Raw genomic sequence first — 12,744 nt, forward strand, 5'->3', positions numbered from 1 at the left:
CCAATAAGTTTCAAGACATTCTGATGTGTAGTTTCAAAATAAAAGTGCATCAAAGTTTCAAATATGAAACTTATTACATAAGAATTTGGAAGGAAACATGTAGGAGAGACTCAAGGCAGGAAAGGGTGGGGAAGAGTTGATTATTTTAAAGCGAGAGTGAGATGTGAAGTCGTAGTAGGGCATTTTGTGCTTATTGTGTTGTGTAATCAAACCAGTCTTGTGACAAGTGTGAGCTTTAGGTATAATGGTGGTGGCTGTGGACAGAGGAAAGGAGTGGTAATACCAAAAACAGGTATTTGGGATCAACGTGTCTAAAGTTAAGCCCAGTACGAGTTTTATCCCACAGTCCAAGGCGTGCCAGTGCATCGTAGATCAATGTATGTGCAAAAACCGCAACTGTAAACCCAGGCGCCACCCCGGTCCCGAAGATGCAGCCAGGCCAGCAGAAAGAGCGAAGGCCAAGGAGCCCCAGGCCACCTTCTCACGGCCAAGTAGCCTCCCAGACGCCCCCGAGATCCCAAGCCAAGAGGCAGCCACCGCCCCCCACATAAACATCAGAGAAAGCCCCAAGGAGCCGAGGACCGAGCGCACCCTGCCACCGACCCCAACCCCAACCGCCAATTATCTTTTATTCCTTTTTTCTATTTAGGGCGATGATTTTAAATAAGTGAATAGGTTTGTTTTATTGGTAAATAACTTTAAAATTGTCTAAATGATTTGAATGAAAAAAATCGAATTATGATTTTACCAAGAATAAATCGTGATACGATTTTTTCACCCTTATTGCCCACTCCTACGTGTGTGTGTCTGTCCTAGACATTAACTTAAATTAATTAAAACTCTTATTCAGCTACTAGCAGAGTAGCTGAATTGCACTTGAAGGTTATATCTGCACAGATACATAGTAAATGAAACAAATGTCTTGTTTAATCTAATGTTCATTTTAACTGTTTTTATTTGACTATTTTAGAATTGAATAGAATATCCTTTTATTGTCCTTGTACAGGGTACAACGAAATTTGAGTGCAACTCCAAGGTGCCAGTGAGAGAAAAAAATATATATATATAAAACACAGCAAAAACAATAAAAAATTTAAATATGACACAATAATATGTACCGACAAATACCCAGATAAATGCACAGATAGCAGCTTGAATGTACAGATCTACAATAGCAGCAGTATGTCTTATTGCACGAGATCAATATGATCAGTATGTGTGAGCGATGTGAGCGGATTTGTTTGTTACAGTGATAGCTCTGGGAAAGAAGCTATCCCTGAGTCTGTTTGTCCTGGTTTTGTGTGACCTGTACCGTCGACCCGATGGTAACAGGTCAAACAAGTGATTACTGGGGTGGGAGGAGTCCTTGATGATGTTGCCTGCTCTGCTGAGGTAGCGAGAGTTAGCAATGTCGTCCAGGCTGGGCAGGGAGCAGCCAGTGATCTTCTGGGCTGTGCAGATGACCCACTGCAGCACTCTCCTGTCTGCTGCTGTGCACCCTGCATACCACGCTGTAATGCAGTACGTCAGGATGCTCTCTGTGATGGCTCTGTAGAAGGTCACCAGCAGCCTCTCCTCCAGGTTGTTCTTCCTGAGCACTCTCAGGAAATGGAGACGCTGTTGAGCCTTCCTCACCACCGCCGTGGTATTTGCAGTCCAGGAGAGATCATCGGAGATCTGCACGCCCAGGAACCTCATGGTGTGGACCCTCTCCACTCGGTCTCCGTGGATATAGAGAGGGGCTGGGTCCGCTCGGCTCTTCCTGAAGTCCATAATCAGTTCTTTAGTTTTTGTGGTGTTCAGTTGGAGGTTGTTAACGGAACACCACGTAGTCAGTTTGCAGACCTCATCTCTGTAGGCAGACTCTCCCCCCCTGAGATGAGCCTGACCGCGGTGGTGTCATCTGCAAACTTTATAATGTAATATAATTTATTTTTGTATGTAAAGTGTATTTCTATGAACATTGAGTCTGCTGCTAAGACATTCATTCAATCAAAAATCACTTGATGTTTCAATGTTTTTTTTCACATGATTTTCCTTTCTGTTGCAGACAAGGAGAGCGGAGGTAAAGGTAGCACTGCCTTGGGCCACAGTGTTTTAAGTGGGATCCCCCTGCCTCTGTCACCAAGGCATCAAAATCTGTGACAAACACCTACAACATGAGACATGTCCCCAGCTAAATGATAGAGAGTTGGTTGAAATGAAATACTGACAAATAAATGTATTTAGTCAAAATTCTTGTTGGTTTTCATTTCTAATTTCTGGTTGATTAAAACTAGCATTAGGAGGCCACAGTGCAGGGAGAGCCCCAGCGGCTGTCCCTGCACGATCCAAGGGTTTGGAGGAAGACGAGTGAGGAACAGAACCCAAGCTGCTTGAGGTCCAGTGTGAAATATCCACAGTCAGTCATGATTTGGGGTGCAATGTTCTGTTCCTCAACCGCCTTCCTCCAAATCCTTGGACCTTGATTCCCAAATGAAAGACAGTTTACTTTCAGCGGAAAAGAGCACCTTGAACCACTGGCCAACAGTTTAGACCTTCACTTTTTCTGCAAAAACTGAGAAGTAAATGGTGATTTTTTTCACAGTGTGCTAATTTTTTTAAATCCTGTTTTGTGGGTTTTATGAGCTGGAAGCCCAAATTATGTAAAAATAAACAACTAAATACTTTAAATTGTTTAAGTTGTGAGCCCTGAATCTATAATCTATGAAAGTTTAACATTTTGAATGGATTTATGGAAATCAAACAACTTTTCCATGATATTCTATTTTTTTGGAAAGGGTCTGTAAATGCCAGAAAGTTTTTATTCTTAAGAGTGTTATTCTTTCAACTATGCATTTGTGATTGCATGCTAGTTGTGGTTTGGAACATTCCAGTTTAGCTCTAGTGAGATCCACTCTCTGGGGTAGCCTTACTATGCTACTAACATTATCACTCATTCTTCAGTTTCTGTTGGTTTATTTTGTTTCATTTCACATACACCTATATTTTTGACTGCCTCTGCATAAGATACATTGTTCTCTGTCTTATATCTTTCTACCTCTTTGGCATGTCTTTGTACTACACAATCGGCATATGCAGCACTATGCTCACCTCCACAGTTGCAGCTTAGTATCTTTCACACATTTACCATAATCATGTTCTCCTCCACGTTTAGCACATCTTTGCCTCCACTTGCATTGCTGTATTGTATGACCCATTCTTTGACATCTGAAGCACCTTAATGGTTTTGGTATATTCTGTATTCCTTTACTTTGTAATTGATGTATCCTATTCTCAGGTCAGAGTGTATGTTTCCATCAAAAACAATCAGTACACACAGACTGCCATGTTTCACTCCTTCTCTATACATTTGAAGTCTCTTGGCTTCAATGACTTTCCCACCTTTAATCACATTCTTCACCTCTTCCATCGACATTTCTAGAGGCACATTATAAATAACTCCTCTTGATGCTGCGGCCATTCCTGGTATATGAGCGTTAACGATTTCTCCATCTAGATTGGTCATTTTCAGGATTTTACCTTGCTGTTTTTAGTTTATGGCTGAAACCAATATCCTATTATTCAGCATCTTGGCATATTTGATTTTCCCTATTTCTTTTTCAATTGACTTTGTTGTTTGAACTGGGTGAAAGTGTCCCGTATCATTGCTCAGAGTAATGATAGCATTCCAATCTTCCTCTGGAACGTCTTTACTGTGTGGTTTTGCTCTTATCTTTTTCTTTGTATGTCTTCCAACATCATCTTCAGCACTACTAGCTGCTCCATTACTTCTGACCAATACCGTCTGAACTAAAGCCCATGATGCATGCACTCACGATACAATTTAGCTGCTGTTGACACGCCACCCCAACACAACATGCTGCTGCTTTGTCAAACCATGGACAATATATAGTAGACGCCGCATCGACTGTTGAGGGACACGTTAACAGCGCCGCCATCTTGGACCGGTGGCGGTGAAGGCAGCTGTGCATGGACATTACGACAGAAGGAGGTATTTCTCAATCTCTAAATAAAATTATTTGTTGAATTTTTTTTAAAACGTCACATGTAGCTATGATTCAAGGTGCTTGGATATATTTAAAATGCTGGTTTTACCACTCAACACTTAATCTCCACCTTGAATATTTCATTTCTTTGGCTACAATAATTAATGATGATATAATAATAGTATTAATATTAATGGTTATAATTATAATAATAGCAATACAAAATAATAGGAATCCAGCAACAATAATAAAAAACAATATAAGAATATAGAATAATAATATAGCAAAAAATAATAATAGCAATAACAACACAATGAGAATACCAGTAACTAATATAAAATATTAATAATACAATAATAAAATAACATGAGAATATAGTGATATGTATAAGAATAGCAATAATAATACAGTAGTACAATTATACAATTATAATAATAATGAAATGCAATGTATGACCTTAAACAATGTTGTCAATAAAAACCTGAGCACATCTGAACGTTTTCTGGGTTCCTTTTGTTCCATCTATCTATCATGTCTGACGTTTGTTACAAACAAACCCCGCGAAAATTGCTTGAGAATTGAGCGATTTATGACAACTTTAATTGTGTAAGCACATCACTCCTCTGTAGATGTAATGCACTGTAGGAGCGATTGTCACCGGTCCAAGATGGCCGCCCTGTTGACGCACCACTCGAGTGGGTGGCAGCAGTCGATGCGGCGTCTACGTATAGAAGCCCTAGAAAGGCGAAAGTAGTAAATGGTTTTACCATAGACATCATAAAATTAAACGTGACACACAAGGTCAACGTGACAGCAACAGCCAATGGGAGCGCTCGTTTGCAAGCACGTCGTCACTCACGTTTCATTTAAGGACTGTTGGAAACGCTTTAAGTTACCCTTGTGTAATGAACTTTGAATAAAATTAACATAGAAAACAGTTTAGAGACATTTTCACCTGTAACCAATGACCAATAACAACAAAGAAACAACGTCCAACACAAACAGGTAAAACTGAGGTTGAGATAGAACTTGGTATTGATTTAGATCAGATTATACTTTATTAATCGAAAGGAAAAGAGTAAAAGCAAAATATCTATTATACCTAACATTATAACAATGTACAATAAACGTATAAGTGAAGTGCAAGATATATTAGGATGAGTCCAAGTAATATTTAACAGGAAAGATGAATACTTAATATTTCACATGTTAACAGGTTTTGCATGAAATATTTTAATACAGCACATGTAACCAATGGGAAGGCAGGGGTTCCCTTTTTGTGAAGTACATATCACCACATTAGTCTGGCAAGAATATGAACAGAGGCCAAAGTGGTAGCAAATAATGTTATTTTATTTATCTTAAACAATCGTAATAAAAATACTTATTTTATTTCATGATATGGTTTAAAAGCTTGACATACCAAAATATAATAAACTTTCAACACCAACAAAACTTTACCAAACAAGGTGAAGTTTAGAAAATATTAACAAACTTAAGGTTAGTAACTCAACCAAAAACAACCCAAACATTAGACAAAGATTTACAAAATCAATCTAATCAGCTAAACCTCACTTCATTTAGTTAAAGTGCATGGTGCTACGTTTAGTAAACATGATTAGAGAGCTTATTTGAATGATTTGAGAGCTTATTTAAACATGATTAGAGAGCTTATTTTAATGATTTGAGAGCTTATTTAAACATGATTAGAGAGCTTATTTGAATGATTTGAGAGCTTATTTAAACATGATTAGAAAGCTTATTTGAACAGCAGCGGCCAGCTGTATAAAAAAACATAACAATTCGCCTCCTTGAACATCTACACTCAATAAAGAATCAGTAAGACAATAGCTACCTTCCACACTTGGAAACCCGGTTCCTACAGGGGCTATGTAAATATTCAAGTTCCATCTGACAACAAATGGAACTTGAATATTTACTTATTTACGTGAAGATTTACATATTCACACAAATTAAAAAATAATATTAGTGATAATATTATTGAAACATAAAAATTCATGAAATTCACACTTACAGTTATATATCTGTGCGTTTTTTATTTTATTGTTTTAATAATTACTTTTACAGCAGATCCGTCAACGCATCAAGGCAACTGGCTAACAATCCTGAGCATGCGCAGTAGCAGCAGAATGAAGCTAGCGGCATAGTAGCTGCTGCATCGGAGTTGAGCATCTTGAAGCGGGGCAGCGGACCTTTCTCTCCGTGTCACCCCGGGAAATGCCTCTGCGTGCGGGCCGGAGTTAGACGTCATCCTTGAGGAGCTGGCTCAAGGTAGGGCGGCTCTTTCCTTCTCCCCTGCGGGTTTTGGAGAGCCTTTAACGGGCTGTGTTTTACTCAAACAACACCACCCTTACATAAGCGGCGCTCCGGTGACCCCGTTTCACTGCTGCGGTTTGTCAACTCAGGACCTAAAAACTCATAAAACGTGAATATGCGGTGCATTTAAAGTCTGTACAGCGGTTCTGTTCCAAATGTTTTGTTTTAGTACATTTTGTTAAATGTTGAAATCAGTCAGACTTCGAGTTAAAACGGACTGTGACCTAATTTCTACTTTGAAGAAGTCAGCGTGTTTCAGCCACTAAGCTCCTGAACACATTCATCATCCCAGTTTATCTGCAGGTACCTAAGCACAATCAGCATAAGAGGGAAGTGCTGTGGAAATGAATGTAAAAATAACATGTTAATAATATGTATATACACACTGTATATATATATATATATATATATATATATATTACAAATTTGATAACTCAGTAAATCATTTTAATGTCATGATTTAAAATGAAATTTAGAATTTTGGAATTTTTCAAGCAATTATCTAAAAAAATCAAAAAATTTAAGTATAAGTAGGATGTTTAAAGGGAAGGACACTAGAAAGATGCATTCAAATAAAAAATGGACAAGATATTTAAATAAAATGAAATAACTATCATTGTTGATTTAAAATATATGTTTGCAATTTTTATTCCCTAATAGTTGAATTTTGTAGAATTATATTAAAATTATGGCATGAAAAAAACTGTTAGAGATTCAGGATTTTTGGGACAGATATCAATATTTGGGGACTTTTCAAGCCAATAAATTGGCCGATACCAATAAATGGCGTGATAACCGATAAATCTGCCGATATATGAAAGAAGAACATTGATATACACATATTATTATAATACTTAAATATAATACAAGACAAAGATGCATAACACTGCTAAATTAAATATAAACTTGTTAATTAGTAGTTGAGTACTGAGTATAAACAATTTAATAATATATAAGAATGGTAGTCAAACTCTAAACATAATAAATAAGAACAGGCAAACTGTAAACATAACAACAACAGGCAAACTCTAAATATCTATCTATAAAGCAGCAAAGGTGTGTGTGTGTGTGTGCGTGCGTGCGTGCATGTGTGCCCCTGTGTGTGTGTGTGTCACGAGTGTGTGCATCTCTTTTTTGGAGTAATTTGGTGTTGCAAAACGTTCATAACGTTCATTATAAGATTACGGAAGTCTCGATAATGAGCGCAATATTGAGCGCGCTTCTTCCGGTTCCGGGTTCATGACATCACTCTGTCGCAGTTTGTTTAGGTTTAAAAAAGAAGGTCAATATTAAACTGTTACTGTTACAAGTTATTTAAGTTCATATTTTATTGTTATTTAAAATTATTCCCGTGATCCAAACTTCCTTTAAATCGCGGGTCACGGACTCCACTTCCTTCTGTGCCATGCTATTGTCAGCGTCTCAAACACGGGAGCGCTATGAATATATTATTTGAACCTGTCAGCCACTGGTGAGTCTTTTGCAGACAAGTTTCTCATTGTTTAAACCATATAACTGTCCATGTAATTGTTCATTAACGTGCTGTTTTACTCGAGTCGATATTGAACTCAACCCGTTCAATACTCCATCTGGAAAACTGCAGATTGCCTGTGGTGCCGCGCATGAAAGCTAAACTCTTGACCACTCGTTTCGAAGGTAAATGATGGTTTTTGTTAGAAGAAAAAAAAGACAGTCAAGTTGTAGATAATACTTTAATTTACTTACTCACTCATGTAGTTTAGAGCTTTACGTTTTGTTTTGTGCAGTTTTGTTGTTTTTCTGATTGGCGCTACAATGGCTATGGAGTTTGGTTATCAGCATCCCAAACATTTCACAGGAACACACACACACACACCACACATGAGGTATTTATAACAAAAATATACTAAATGAGTAAAATAAAACAAAAAGCTTAATATTTATACAAAAAGTACCCAAAATGACAACAGAAAAAAAATATGAAAATGAACACCAAAAAAGATACACAAATACACAAAATGACTCCAGAATCACACTACGATGGCAACAAAGAACAATTATATAAAAAATGCACATAAAAACAACAGAAATGCACAAAACTACACCAAAAAAGATACAGAAATACACAATATGACTCCAGAATTACACTATAATGGCAACAAAAACAATGATTATACAAAAAATGCACAAAAACACAAATACACATGACTGCAAAAAAAAAACATACATTACAGAAAAATACACCAAACAAAATAAAATGTAAAAAAAAACAACAGTTACATTTATCATGCACATGTCCCATACAATTAAACCAGGGAAATCACGCACGGTTTTTTTTATTTTGCGCCCGCAAATTTACCCCTTTATAACACTACAGAGTATGTACACCTCTTTGTACATTCAACCTTCAAACATACTCATTTGACCATAATTGACAACTCTACTGAAGCTCCCACATGAATGCATACTTCCGACGGGCACTGTACTAGTCTCTAAAGCAACGAAGGTCTGCGTGCGTGTGTGTTTGTGTAGCGAATTTCTCCCCAATGTGGTGTTTGTTCGATTTGAAACTTTGTCAATGGCTTCCACATAGCCCAGTGTGTGCATCCATTATTTTGGAGTAATTTGGTGTTGCAAAACATTAAAAATTTTCATTTTAAGATTACAGCACTCTCGGTATTGAGCGCGCTACTTCCGGGTCCGGGTTCATGACGTGACGTCGCAGTTTGTTTGGGTTTGAAAAAGGTCAATATTAAAGAAGTTTCTGTACTGCTCAAAGTTTTTTACGTTTTTTTTTTTTGTTTTTTTTTCTCTTGTCTGCACATTCTGTCAAAGGTCAACACTACAAGAAGTGCAATCATTATGAGACAGCAGTTCATGTTTTGTTATTGCAATAAAATAAATTTATGTATTTTATTGCTTAATTAAAAAAAAAAAAAAAAATTACGTTAATATTTTACAAAAATATACAAAAGGCTCCAAAAACACACAAAATGACTCTAAAAACAGAAAAATACAACAACAAAAATATAAAAATGACTCAAAATACACAAAACGAAATATTGCATCGATACACGTAAAAAACGCTGGCAGGCGGATCTATCGATTTATCACTACTGGCGATACCCAGCTCTACTATACATCTTTAGGGCCTATAAAATCCGTTTTATTTTTTTCCAAATTCCGTTTAATTTTTTTTCCAAATTCTGTTTTTTAAAAATATTTATCATTTTTTAAAGAACATTTTCATTTTTAACTCCTGTGAGGAAACAAAATAAATAATAATAATAAAAAAAAACTCAATTAAACAAAAATGCATGTCAAACATAAAGTACACACAATTAAAATGTAGATATAAGTTGTAGTGATTATTCTGACTGCTCCTTTTTAATTATATTATCAGGGATCAATGGTTTACTGAATCTGATGAGGTTTATTAATTAAGTTATGATCAACTTTGTTTAAATTAACCTAAATTAAATTATCCTGTCTTCTGTGTAATGTGGAATTTGACGTTGACTAGATGTTGCACTTTGTTACTTTTGTCCCCCATAGTCAGGACAAAAGTAACACCATGCAATACACTGAAGTTAAAAAACAAAAGAAAACAAAACATCTTTTTAAGGAAAACAAGAAAACAAAACAATGTTCTGGCTAATAAGCCATGCACTCTCTAAATAGAAAAAACATTTTTTTTCATTGCTTAATTAAAAAAAAAAAAAAAAAAATCAATTAAGTATAAACTTCGATTGTTTTCAATATTGTATTTAATTAATTAATTTTTGTATTAATTCATTATTTCAACATGCATTTTACTGTAGCTCTGATGATATGTTAGAATGTATCATTCTAATAACGTTGCTCCAACTGACTTTCATTTTGTAAACTTGAAGTTCCCACTGAAACGGTTGTACTTGAGGTAGCCTGCTGACTGTGAATGTGTACTTATGAGGCACGAACAAAAAGCTGGAATAAAAAGAACTAAAGGACAACGCGGACTGAGTTATTCTTAGTTAGCCAGGCACAACAGTTCTAACACTGAGCAGGTGAAGATAATTAAAGCTGATCATGTTCTCACGGAGTACTGCTGTGCTCCACGAAACACGGACAGAGCTTTACAGACACAGCAAAGTTAACGTGCACACAGTCAGTGATGATTTCCGTTGTTTTACAGGGTGTTTGTAGTGATTTAAGATGAGTTTAATGCAGCCAGGACAGGAGGAGAGAGCGCGGCGTGCCTAATAAGCGGTCCCCGGAAACATTTCCCTATAAAAAATGTTCTTTGCCCCACGGTGATGGCGTTTCATGCCGATTTTGTCCATTTCCGCGTTTAAGCGTTTTTGTTGGTCGATTCCGTGATTCAGTCCGCGATTTCGTTAACGCGGCTTTTACAAGGCCCTATATCTTGAATCTTGATATATTGCCCATATCTCGATATTTTCAAGCTATATCACTATATACGATATGTATCTTGATATTTTGCCTTTACCTTGAGATGATGCTTTCCTCTGTGATTGGTTCGAACCTCATACTCCACAGCCTGCAGGTTAGCTCCAGCTTTTTAATGTTAACGCGTCAATGTAATCGATGACGTCGATGCAAAAAATACATCGACGCAAAATGTGTGCGCCGATTTGTCGTCTGACCAAAACAAAGATGGCGCTGCTGGAAAATAACTTAACGCGAGTGGCTCCTCCGAGTTTCAAAAGTGCAGGGCAGTGAAGGCACGCACTCGTTTGTCAAAGGTAGTAGTTCCCATAACCCTCGTCCTTTATCCCTTGTGTGACCGGATGGCAGCGCGTCAATGGGACAAGGAGGAAACACCCGCCGTGGCAGCAGCAGCCGCCACATGCGCTCACGCACACACGCAATGAAAGAACACATTTACATACCACTGATACCCCAGTAGTCTGCCCTGATTTGTAAATTAAAGACAATGTATGTTTGCTGTACACATAGGCATCTGTTGGGAGTTTTTCCTTTGCAGTCTGACCTTTTATTTTCCCCTTAAACTTCTTAAAGGAAAACACACACACACACACAATTCTTAAGATAAAAGGAAGGCTTATTTTCATGCTACCTCTGACCAGTGACGTGCCGTCAGAGTAGGCAAGGTAGGCAATGCCTACCCAAGGGTGAATTGATATTTTGATTATTTGTTTTAATTATAATATAATTATAAATTATTTATTTTTCTATTTCCAATAGCCTACAGTACCTATAAGTTTGAAAGTGTCGCATTTTGTGCGTTTCATAGCCCAAATTACTAAACAGGGCTATTTCCTGGAACAGCTACACAGTCTTTTTTTTTTCCACTCCGCTGTTAGGCAGAGGGAGGCCACGCCCCCTACCAAAGGCCCGTTGCTCTTCTGCCTCCGTTCCCATTGCGTGTTTTTACATGTTTGCGCATGCACAGTCAGGTCCCCAAGATGACAACCATTTACGTAACCGCGCTATGCTAAATGCTATACCTAAGTTCACAGTACATTAGTGAATAGATGCCACGTGACCGCTGCTGCTACGTTCTCTAGCTAGTGGGCGGGATAACACTACAGACAGGATGACAGCGCCAGAGATGATAGAGAAACTTTTTTTTTGAAACGACGACAGCTTTTAAAAGATGGGAGACCAACACCTGAGTTACCAGAGCTTCAGCAAAGGTAAGGTCAGAACATTGTTGGTACTTTCTACAGTGAATGGTACAAAAGGAAGGATTGGCTTTGTGGATGCACCTCACTGAGGCTGTTCTGAGTTGTTGTTGTCATTTTCTCTGTGTTTCCAACATAAACAACGGATGTGCTGCTGTGTCATTAGATATATATTGTTGGGAGAGTATGGAGGCTATATTAAATATATGTTTATGTTTCTTTAATGGTGGTTATGATGTTGATTTTGTTAGATGACTAAATGCTTGTTCATGTGAATCTTGTTGGGTTTTTTCTTTCTTATTATGAATTTTATATTTTTTATAAGCACATTGAGATGACTTTGTTGGAAATTGCTTTATACAAAAAAAATTGATTTGAATTGAATTAACACTTGCCAGCAAAAAAAATATGAAATTGTCATTGGTGGTCTCAATTTGCCACGTGCCTACCCAACCCTAGTGGTCACGGGACGTCACTGCCTCTCACTCTGAATGCATTATTAGCAGACAGAGCTCATCGAAAAATATGGCCTTTACAGATATTCACGTAATATTACAGATATTCTTTCGGTCCTCAAGGGGTAAGGAATCATTTATGAACATGTTTAAGAGTAGTAGGCGATTACGCCCACCGCCTACACTTCTGGACAAGAGATGGATAAATAGATAGCGCCCTCTGCTGTTTGAAAAAAGAGTATCGATATGAACCGTGATACCTATGAATCGATTTTTAACTGCCTTACAATTAATCGTTACATCCCTAGCGTCCACTCAAAAAGGCAGAAAACGCTG

At 37.3% G+C, this 12,744-nt stretch overlaps 1 protein-coding gene across 1 annotated transcript in view; it reads left to right on the forward strand.

Moving 5' to 3' along the window:
* The first annotated feature begins 6,144 nt into the window (after positions 1-6,144).
* The window catches only part of LOC114466850 (cryptochrome-1-like), a 104,111-nt gene continuing 97,511 nt past the window's right edge, over positions 6,145-12,744 (forward strand). Inside the window, exon 1 of the mRNA XM_028452662.1 lies at positions 6,145-6,281. The gene's annotated coding sequence lies outside the window, so the exon portion shown is untranslated. The remainder of the gene's footprint in view (positions 6,282-12,744) is intronic.

Source organism: Gouania willdenowi, chromosome 7 (assembly GCF_900634775.1).
Source record: "Gouania willdenowi chromosome 7, fGouWil2.1, whole genome shotgun sequence".
In the NCBI taxonomy this organism is placed as follows: domain Eukaryota; kingdom Metazoa; phylum Chordata; class Actinopteri; order Blenniiformes; family Gobiesocidae; genus Gouania; species Gouania willdenowi.